The sequence below is a fragment of the Oncorhynchus masou genome, unplaced genomic scaffold, assembly GCF_036934945.1.
Source record: "Oncorhynchus masou masou isolate Uvic2021 unplaced genomic scaffold, UVic_Omas_1.1 unplaced_scaffold_705, whole genome shotgun sequence".
Classification (NCBI taxonomy): domain Eukaryota; kingdom Metazoa; phylum Chordata; class Actinopteri; order Salmoniformes; family Salmonidae; genus Oncorhynchus; species Oncorhynchus masou.
The window spans coordinates 312635-324119 of record NW_027013513.1 but is presented as its reverse complement, the minus strand read 5'-3'; the positions used below and the strand labels follow the sequence as shown (position 1 = coordinate 324119).

At 47.8% G+C, this 11485-nt stretch overlaps 1 pseudogene; it reads left to right on the top strand.

Annotated features, from left to right (window-relative positions):
- The window catches only part of LOC135537064 (CCR4-NOT transcription complex subunit 2-like), an 87001-nt pseudogene that overhangs the window by 66649 nt on the left and 8867 nt on the right, over positions 1-11485 (top strand).

Below are 11485 nucleotides of genomic sequence, written 5' to 3'. Positions count from 1 at the left end.
GAAATCAACACGATGGGTAGAGAGACCTGGAACTAAACTAGGACTAACTTATTATTGGTTCATGTTGCAGGGACATGTGTTCTAGTAGCAGGGGGTACGAGAGCTGCTGGGGAAATCAACACGGTCTGAAACAGCATCTCCAATGGATTGAGAGGGAGACGGATGAGGGACCTGTGAGCTGCTGTTTACTATCCACGTGGCTTTTAAAATCCGTTGTCGGAGGGCTGTTTAAAACCTCTCTGGGATATGTGGGACGCTAGCGTCTCAAAATGCAGAGCACGAAATTCAAATAAATTACTATAAAAATCAAACGTTCATTAAATCACACATGCAAGATAGCAAATTAAAGCTGCACTTGTTGTGAATCCAGCCAGCATGTCAGATTTCAAAAAGGCTTTTAGGCGAAAGCAAACGATGCTATTATCTGAGGATAGCACCATAGTAAACAAAGAGAGAAAACATATTTCAACCCAGCAGGCATTACACAAAACGCAGAAATAAATATATAATTCATGCCTTACCTTTGACGAGCTTCTTTTGTTGGCACTCCAATATGTCCCATAAACATCACAAATGGGCCTTTTGTTCGATTAATTACGTCGATATATATCCAAAATGTCCATTTTTATTTGGTGCGTTTGATCCAGAAAAACACCGGTTCTATCTTGCTCAACGTGACTATAAAATATCTCAAAAGTTACCTGTAACCTTTGCCAAAACATTTCAAACTACTTTTGTAATACAACTTTAGGTATTTTTTAACATAAATAATCGATAAAACTGAAGCTAGCTTTCTGGTCACGCGCCTCTATCTAACAGTACACTTCAAGTGACCCTTGTTCAAGATGGCCGTACTTCTTCATTACACAAAGGAATAACCTCAACCAATTTCTAAAGACTGTTGACATCCAGTGGAAGCGATAGGAACTGCAAGAAGGTCCCTTAGAAATCTGGATTCCCAATGAAAACTCAATGACAAAGAGTGACCTCAACAACACAAAATCTGAATGGTTTGTCCGCTAAATAAGTTCTGTTATACTCACAGACATGATTCAAACAGTTTTAGAAACTTCAGAGTGTTTTCTATCAAAATCTACTAATAATATGCATATCTTATCTTCTGGGGATGAGTAGCAGGCAGGTGAATTTGGGCATGCATTTCATCCGGACGTGCAAATACTGCCCCCTGTCACCCAGAAGTTAATGAAGCCAGTGTTAGGTTCCCTGTTTTTCTGTTCTGAAGTGTAGTTCTATTTATCCCACAGGAAGTAGTTCAATTTAGTGAAGACCGTTTCAGTGACGTTATTAGACTGTATCTTTAGTGTTCGGAGGAGAACCAACTGCACAGGGAAAGATACTGGGGCTCTAACAGGACTCTTCCTCCCTGTGGAGAATGTACTCTTTCACTATGCCTCTTCATCCCTCCCCGGAATCAACTCTGCTTCTCTTCCTGTTCTCTCTCCAGAATCTACTCTGCTTCTCTTCCTGTCCCTCTCTCCAGAATCTACTCTGCTTCTCTTCCTGTCCCTCTCTGCTTCTCTTCCTGTCTCTCTCTCCAGAATCTACTCTGCTCCTCTTCCTGTTCCTCTCTCCAGAATCTACTCTGCTTCTCTTCCTGTCCCTCTCTCCAGAATCTACTCTGCTTCTCTTCCTGTCTCTCTCTCCAGAATCTACTCTGCTTCTCTTCCTGTTCCTCTCTCCAGAATCTACTCTGCTTCTCTTCCTGTTCCTCTCTCCAGAATCTACTCTGCTTCTCTTCCTGTCTCTCTCTCTCCAGAATCTACTCTGCTTCTCTTCCTGTCCCTCTCTGCTTCTCTTCCTGTCTCTCTCCAGAATCTACTCTGCTTCTCTTCCTGTTCCTCTCTCCAGAATCTACTCTGCTTCTCTTCCTGTCCCTCTCTCCAGAATCTACTCTGCTCCTCTTCCTGTCTCTCTCTCCAGAATCTACTCTGCTTCTCTTCCTGTTCCTCTCTCCAGAATCTACTCTGCTTCTCTTCCTGTCTCTCTCTCTCCAGAATCTACTCTGCTTCTCTTCCTGTTCCTCTCTCCAGAATCTACTCTGCTTCTCTTCCTGTCTCTCTCTCTCCAGAATCTACTCTGCTTCTCTTCCTGTCCCTCTCTGCTTCTCTTCCTGTCTCTCTCCCCGGAATCAACTCTGCTTCTCTTCCTGTTCCTCTCTCCAGAATCAACTCTGCTTCTCTTCCTGTTCCTCTCTCCAGAATCTACTCTGCTTCTCTTCCTGTCCCTCTCTCCAGAATCTACTCTGCTCCTCTTCCTGTCTCTCTCTCCAGAATCTGCTCTGCTTCTCTTCCTGTTCCTCTCTCCAGAATCTACTCTGCTTCTCTTCCTGTCTCTCTCTCTCCAGAATCTACTCTGCTTCTCTTCCTGTTCCTCTCTCCAGAATCTACTCTGCTTCTCTTCCTGTCTCTCTCTCTCCAGAATCTACTCTGCTTCTCTTCCTGTTCCTCTCTCCAGAATCTACTCTGCTCCTCTTCCTGTCTCTCTCTCTCCAGAATCTACTCTGCTCCTCTTCCTGTCTCTCTCCAGAATCAACTCCGCTTCTCTTCCTGTTCCTCTCTCCAGAATCTACTCTGCTTCTCTTCTCTCTCTCTCTCTCCAGAATCTACTCTGCTTCTCTTCCTGTCTCTCTCTCTCCAGAATCTACTCTGCTTCTCTTCCTGTCTCTCTCTCTCCAGAATCTACTCTGCTTCTCTTCCTCTCTCTCTCTCCAGAATCTACTCTGCTTCTCTTCTCTCTCTCTCTCTCCAGAATCTACTTCTGCTTCTCTTCCTGTCTCTCTCTCTCCAGAATCTACTCTGCTCCTCTTCCTGTCTCTCTCCAGAATCAACTCCGCTTCTCTTCCTGTCTCTCTCTCTCTCCAGAATCTACTCTGCTTCTCTTCCTGTCCCTCTCTGCTTCTCTTCCTGTCTCTCTCTCCAGAATCTACTCTGCTTCTCTTCCTGTCTCTCTCTCCAGAATCTACTCTGCTTCTCTTCCTGTTCCTCTCTCCAGAATCTACTCTGCTTCTCTTCCTGTCTCTCTCTCTCCAGAATCTACTCTGCTTCTCTTTCTGCCTGTCTCTCCAGAATCTACTCTGCTTCTCTTCCTGTCTCTCTCTCCAGAATCTACTCTGCTTCTCTTCCTGTCTCCTCTCTCCAGAATCTACTCTGCTTCTCTTCCTGTCTCTCTCTCCAGAATCTACTCTGCTTCTGTCTTCCTGTCTCTCTCTCCAGAATCTACTCTGCTTCTCTTCCTGTCCCTCTCTCCAGAATCTACTCTGCTTCTCTTCCTGTCCCTCTCTACTTCTCTTCCTGTCTCTCTCTCCAGAATCTACTCTGCTTCTCTTCCTGTCCCCCTCTGCTTCTCTTCCTGTCTCTCTCTCCAGAATCTACTCTGCTTCTCTTCCTGTCTCTCTCTCTCCAGAATCTACTCTGCTTCTCTTCCTGTCTCTCTCTCTCCAGAATCTACTCTGCTTCTCTTCCTGTCTCTCTCTCTCCAGAATCTACTCTGCTTCTCTTCCTGTCTCTCTCTCTCCAGAATCTACTCTGCTTCTCTTCCTGTCTCTCTCTCTCCAGAATCTACTCTGCTTCTCTTCCTGTCTCTCTCTCTCCAGAATCTACTCTGCTTCTCTTCCTGTCTCTCTCTCTCCAGAATCTACTTTGCTTCTCTTCCTGTCTCTCTCTCTCCAGAATCTACTCTGCTTCTCTTCCTGTCTCTCTCTCTCCAGAATCTACTCTGCTTCTCTTCCTGTCTCTCTCTCCAGAATCTACTCTGCTTCTCTTCCTGTCTCTCTCTCCAGAATCTACTCTGCTTCTCTTCCTGTCTCTCTCTCCAGAATCTACTCTGCTCCTCTTCCTGTCTCTCTCTCCAGAATCTACTCTGCTTCTCTTCCTGTCTCTCTCTCCAGAATCTACTCTGCTTCTCTTCCTGTCTCTCTCTCCAGAATCTAAACCCTGCTTGTCTTCCTGTCCCTCTCTCCAGAATCTACTCTGCTTCTCTTCCTGTCCCCCTCTGCTTCTCTTCCTGTCTCTCTCTCCAGAATCTACTCTGCTTCTCTTCCTGTCTCTCTCTCCAGAATCTACTCTGCTTCTCTTCCTGTCTCTCTCTCTCCAGAATCTACTCTGCTTCTCTTCCTGTCTCTCTCTCTCCAGAATCTACTCTGCTTCTCTTCCTGTCTCTCTCTCTCCAGAATCTACTCTGCTCCTCTTCCTGTCTCTCTCTCCAGAATCTACTCTGCTCCTCTTCCTGTCTCTCTCTCCAGAATCTAAACCCTGCTTGTCTTCGTGTCCTCTCTCCAGAATCTAAACTCTTCAGGTAAGACTTCCAGCAGCACAGACGGGCCCAAGTTCCCCGGGGACAAGAGCTCAACAGCCCAGAACAACAACCAGTTGAAGAAAGGCATACAGGTGTTACCGGACGGTGAGGCTCAATTCCTCTCTCTGTCCTTCACTCTGTCCTTCACTCCATCCAACCTTTCACCTGTCACAGGACAGGACCTGACTATGAAGACCTGGTATAGGTGATGACTATGAAGACCTGGTATAGGTGATGACTATGAAGACCTGGTATAGGTGATGACTATGAAGACCTGGTGTAGGTGATGACTATGAAGACCTGGTGTAGGTGATGACTAGGAAGACCTGGTGTAGGTGATGACTATGAAGACCTGGTGTAGGTGATGACTAAGAAGACCTGGTGTAGGTGATGACCAGGAAGACCTGGTATAGGTGATGACTAGGAAGACCTGGTGTAGGTGATGACTATGAAGACCTGGTGTAGGTGATGACTATGAAGACCTGGTATAGGTGATGACTAGGAAGAGCTGGTGTAGGTGATGACTATGAAGACCTGGTGTAGGTGATGACTATGAAGACCTGGTGTAGGTGATGACTATGAAGACCTGGTATAGGTGATGACTAGGAAGACCTGGTATAGGTGATGACTATGAAGACCTGGTGTAGGTGATGACTATGAAGACCTGGTATAGGTGATGACTAGGAAGACCTGGTATAGGTGATGACTATGAAGACCTGGTATAGGTGATGACTATGAAGACCTGGTATAGGTGATGACTATGAAGACCTGGTATAGGTGATGACCAGGAAGACCTGGTATAGGTGATGACTATGAAGACCTGGTATAGGTGATGACTATGAAGACCTGGTATAGGTGATGACTAGGAAGACCTGGTATAGGTGATGACTATGAAGACCTGGTATAGGTGATGACTAGGAAGACCTGGTATAGGTGATGACTAGGAAGACCTGGTATAGGTGATGACTAGGAAGACCTGGTATAGGTGATGACCAGGAAGACCTGGTGTAGGTGATGACTAGGAAGACCTGGTGTAGGTGATGACTATGAAGACCTGGTGTAGGTGATGACTATGAAGACCTGGTGTAGGTGATGACTATGAAGACCTGGTGTAGGTGATGACTATGAAGACCTGGTGTAGGTGATGACTAGGAAGACCTGGTGTAGGTGATGACTATGAAGACCTGGTGTAGGTGATGACTATGAAGACCTGGTATAGGTGATGACTAGGAAGACCTGGTGTAGGTGATGACTAGGAAGACCTGGTGTAGGTGATGACTAGGAAGACCTGGTGTAGGTGATGACTATGAAGACCTGGTGTAGGTGATGACTATGAAGACCTGGTGTAGGTGATGACTATGAAGACCTGGTGTAGGTGATGACTATGAAGACCTGGTGTAGGTGATGACTAGGAAGACCTGGTGTAGGTGATGACTAGGAAGACCTGGTGTAGGTGATGACTAGGAAGACCTGGTGTAGGTGATGACCAGGAAGACCTGGTGTAGGTGATGACTATGAAGACCTGGTGTAGGTGATGACTAGGAAGACCTGGTGTAGGTGATGACTAGGAAGACCTGGTGTAGGTGATGACTAGGAAGACCTGGTGTAGGTGATGACTAGGAAGACCTGGTGTAGGTGATGACTAGGAAGACCTGGTGTAGGTGATGACTAGGAAGAGCTACAAGAAAGACTTTTCCGTGGTCAGGAAAAATGTAACCTGGTCATTTTTCCATCAGACCTGGGAAAAGGTCAGGAGCGTTCAACTCCAGTTTATAGACTGGGGTCACACACACACTCAAACACACACACTCAAACACACACACTCAAACACACACACTCAAACACACACACTCAAACACACACTCACTCAAACACACACACTCAAACACACTGCACTCACACTCACACACACTGGACACTCACACGCACACTCACACGCACACTCACAGCACACTCACACGCACACTCACACACACACTCACACGCACACTCACACGCACACTCACACACTCACACTCACAACACGCACACTCAAACGCACACTGACTGTCACACTCACACACTCAACTCACACTGTCACACTCACACGCACACACTCAAACACACACACGCACACTCACACTCACTCTGTGTAAACACACACTCACACACACTCACACTCAAACACACACTCAACACTCACACTCACACTGCACACTCAAACGCACACACTCACACTCAAACGCACACACACACACTCACACTCACACGCACACGCACACGCACACACTCACACTCACACTCAAACACACACACTCACACTCACACGCTCACACACACTCACACTCACACTCACACTCAAACACACACTCACACTCACACTCAAACGCACACAGGGTACACTCACACTGTCCTGTGTAAATGCACACGCCACGCTCAGTGATTCACTTGTTAACGCACACATCACACGACATGACACTCCTGGCATGGTCACACACTGGCACACTCACACTCAAACACACACACTCACACACTCACTCACCTCACACTCACACTCACACACACACTCAGTGGTGTGTCACACACACTCACACTGGGAATAACACACACTCACACTCAAACACACACACTCAACACACACACTCACACACACACACTCACACACACACACAGTCACACACACAGCACCACACACACACACACACACACTCAAACACTCACAGTCAGACACTCAAACACACACACACTATCCACTGGTCAAACACACAGTACTCAAACAACACTGTCTGACGCACACACTGTGTACACTCACACGCACCTGTCACGTGTAGGAACTCACTGGCACACACTGTGCTGTCAAAGCACACACTCATGTCACTCACACTCACACTCAAACACACACGCACAACTCGTTCATGTCACTCAAACACACACTGTGTCCCAGGTCACTGCTCACACACACTCACACTCACACTCACACTCAAACACACACACACTGACTCAAGTGTAGCACACTGTCACTCTGATGTGGTGTAGCTGCACGTCACGTGTCACACTCACACTCAAACGCACTGTCTGTCTGACACACTGCACACACTCACACTGTCTCACACACTCAGCTGCTGTCTCACTGATGTGCTGTGAACACACACACTCACTGTTTGGCTCACTCACACTCTGTCACACTCACACACACACACACACACACTGACACACACAGTCACTGTCTGGCTGACACACTCACACTCAAACACACACACTGTCAAACACACACACACACACATAACACCACTGACACACACACACTTCACACACACACACACACACACACACACTGAAACACACACTGCACACACACACACTCAAACACACACTGTCACACTGAAACACACACACTCAAACACTGTCTGTCTGAAACGCACACACACACTCACACGCACACTGTCACACTCACACGCACACACTCACACTGATTCACACACTGCACTCAGTCTGATGTGGTTAGCTGCTGTCACTCACATGTCACACTCAAACGCACACACTCACACTCACTGTGCACAGTACACTCAAACACACACTCACACTCACACACACACTCACACTCACACACTCACACTCACACTCAAATGGTCAAGCTGCACACACTCACTCACACACACTGTCTGGCTGACTCCAAACACTCACACTCACTGACACACTCACACACTCAGGACTCAAACACACACTCACACTCAAACACACACACTCACACAGCACACTCACTGTCTCACACTCACACTCAAACACACACACACACACTGTCAACTGACACACACACACACACAACACTGTCAAACACACACTACACTGTCTGTCTGAACACACTCAAACACACACTGGCTGATGTGCACACACACACACACACACTCAAACACTCAAACACACAGGTGTAGCTCACTGTCTCAAACACACACATGTGCACACACTCAAAACATTGCTGTCTGTCACAACATGTCCTGTCTGGAGGTCCCATCCTCATTGGTCTTTCCTCTCCTCCTCCCCTCCAGGCCGCGTGACGAACATTCCCGGGGGCATGGTAACAGACCAGTTTGGGATGATTGGCTTGTTAACGTTCATCAGGGCAGCGGAGACGGACCCTGGCATGGTGCACCTGGCACTGGGCAGTGACCTGACAACACTAGGACTCAACCTCAACTCGCCAGAGTAAGTCTGGTCGTCTCTAGGACATTTAGAAACTCTCTCAACGGGACCTGGGAATAACTGATCCAGGAGCAGTTTAGGCTGCAGCCGTAGTTAGACTCTTAACTTATGGAGTCAGACGGAGTGAAGCTTCATTATCCATCAGTAGATGCAGTATAATAAACTGTCTGATGTGCTGTAGCTGCTGTCTGGCTGATGTGTGGTGTAGCTGCTGTCTGTCTGATGTGCTGTGAGGAGTAGCTGCTGTCTGTCTGATGTGGTGTAGCTGCTGTCTGTCTGATGTGCTGTGAGGAGTAGCTGCTGTCTGTCTGATGTGCTGTGAGGAGTAGCTGCTGTCTGTCTGATGTGCTGTGAGGAGTAGCTGCTGTCTGTCTGATGTGCTGTGAGGAGTAGCTGCTGTCTGTCTGATGTGCTGTGAGGAGTAGCTGCTGTCTGTCTGATGTGGTGTAGCTGCTGTCTGTCTGATGTGCTGTGTGGTGTAGCTGCTGTCTGTCTGATGTGGTGTAGCTGCTGTCTGTCTGATGTGGTGTAGCTGCTGTCTGTCTGATGTGCTGTGTGGTGTAGCTGCTGTCTGTCTGATGTGCTGTGTGGTGTAGCTGCTGTCTGTCTGTGCTGTGAGGAGTAGCTGCTGTCTGTCTGATGTGCTGTGAGGAGTAGCTGCTGTCTGTCTGATGTGCTGTGTGCTGTAACTGCTGTCTGGCTGATGTGCTGTGAGGAGTAGCTGATGTCTGTCTGTGGTGTGTAGGGTAACTGCTGTTTGTCTGATATGCTGTGAGGAGTAGCTGCTGTCTGTCTGATGTGCTGTGTGGTGTAGCTGCTGTCTGTCTGATGTGCTGTGAGGAGTAACTGCTGTCTCTCTGTCTGTGCTGTGTAGTGTAACTGCTGTCTCTCTGTCTGTGCTGTGTAGGGTAACTGTTGTCTGTCTGATGTGCTGTGTAGGGTAACTGCTGTCTGTCTGTGCTGTGTAGGGTAACTGCTGTCTGTCTGTGCTGTGTAGGGTAACTGCTGTCTGTCTGTGCTGTGTAGGGTAACTGCTGTCTGTCTGTGCTGTGTAGGGTAACTGCTGTCTGTCTGTGGTGTGTAGGGTAACTGCTGTCTCTCTGTGCTGTGTAGGGTAACTGCTGTCTCTCTGTGGTGTGTAGGGTAACTGCTGTCTCTCTGTCTGTCTGTGTAGGGTAACTGCTGTCTCTCTGTGGTGTGTAGGGTAACTGCTGTCTGTCTGTGCTGTGTAGGGTAACTGCTGTCTCTCTGTGGTGTGTAGGGTAACTGCTGTCTCTGTGGTGTGTAGGGTAACTGCTGTCTCTCTGTCTGTCTGTGTAGGGTAACTGCTGTCTCTCTGTCTGTGCTGTGTAGGGTAACTGCTGTCTCTCTGTGGTGTGTAGGGTAACTGCTGTCTCTCTCTGTGCTGTGTAGGGTAACTGCTGTCTCTCTCTCTGTGCTGTGTAGGGTAACTGCTGTCTGTCTGTGCTGTGTAGGGTAACTGCTGTCTGTCTGTGCTGTGTAGGGTAACTGCTGTGTAGGGTAACTGCTGTCTGTCTGTGGGTAGTGATGTGACTAGTTTAATGATCTACATAGCTGGAGGGTTAGTGGAGTGACATCTCCTGTGTTTGGTGACGACGCCCCTCAGACCAAAGGCTTCTGTTAAGCATTTCTCATGCACCAAATGTCAGCTGTGCACGGTGTGGTGTGCACGGTGTGGTGTGCACGGTGTGTGTGCACGGTGTGGTGTGCACGGTGTGGTGTGCACGGTGTGGTGTGCACGGTGTGGTGTGCACGGTGTGTGTGCGCACGGTGTGTGTGCGCACGGTGTGGTGCGCACGGTGTGTGCGCACGGTGTGTGCGCACGGTGTAAAAATAACTGCTAAGCCACTGAAGGCTGTCTGATCATAGCCTGTGTTTTGTCTCAGGGAGCCACACCCCTAACACCCGCCCACTCTGGATCACCTGCGCCATTGATTGGTCAGAGGTGAGCCAACAGCGTACCACCCTGCATACCACTGCTGGCTTGCTTCTGAAGCTAAGCAGGTTTGGTCCTGGTCGGTCCCTGGATGGGAGACCAGATCCTGCTGGAAGTGGTGTTGGAGGGCCAGTAGGGGGCACTCTATCCTCTGGTCTAAAAAAATATATCCCAATGCCCCAGGGCAGTGATTGGGGACATTGCCCTGTGTAGGATATTAAAGGGTTGTCCTGACTCTCGGTGGTCATTAAAGATCCCATGGCACTTATCATAAGAGTAGGGGTGTTAACCCCGGTGTCCTGGCTAAACTCCTAATGTGGCCCTCATACCATCATGGTCACCTAATCATCCCCAGCTTACAATTGGCTCATTCATCCCCTTCTCTCCCCTGTAACTATTCCCCAGGTCCTTGCTGTAAATGAGAATGTTCTCAGTCAACTTACCTGGTAAAATAATGGTTAAATAAATACAAAAATGTAATAGCTGTCTTTTTAGCAGCCAATTAGAGGCCAGGATTCAGTGTCAGGCGATGTGGAGGACTAGAGTGACAGTTTGGCTGATCTCTACTGTAACAGTCCTTCTGAAGATAATGGTGACAGTTTGGCTGATCTCTACTATAACAGTCCTTCTGAAGATAATGGTGACAGTTTGGCTGATCTCTACTGTAACAGTCCTTCTGAAGATAATGGTGACAGTTTGGCTGATCTCTACTATAACAGTCCTTCTGAAGATAATGGTGACAGTTTGGCTGATCTCTACTGTAACAGTCCTTCTGAAGATAATGGTGACAGTTTGGCTGATCTCTACTGTAACAGTCCTTCTGAAGATAATGGTGACAGTTTGGCTGATCTCTACTGTAACAGTCCTTCTGAAGATAATGGTGACAGTTTGGCTGATCTCTACTATAACAGTCCTTCTGAAGATAATGGTGACAGTTTGGCTGATCTCTACTGTAACAGTCCTTCTGAAGATAATGGTGACAGTTTGGCTATCTCTACTGTAACAGTCCTTCTGAAGATAATGGTGACAGTTTGG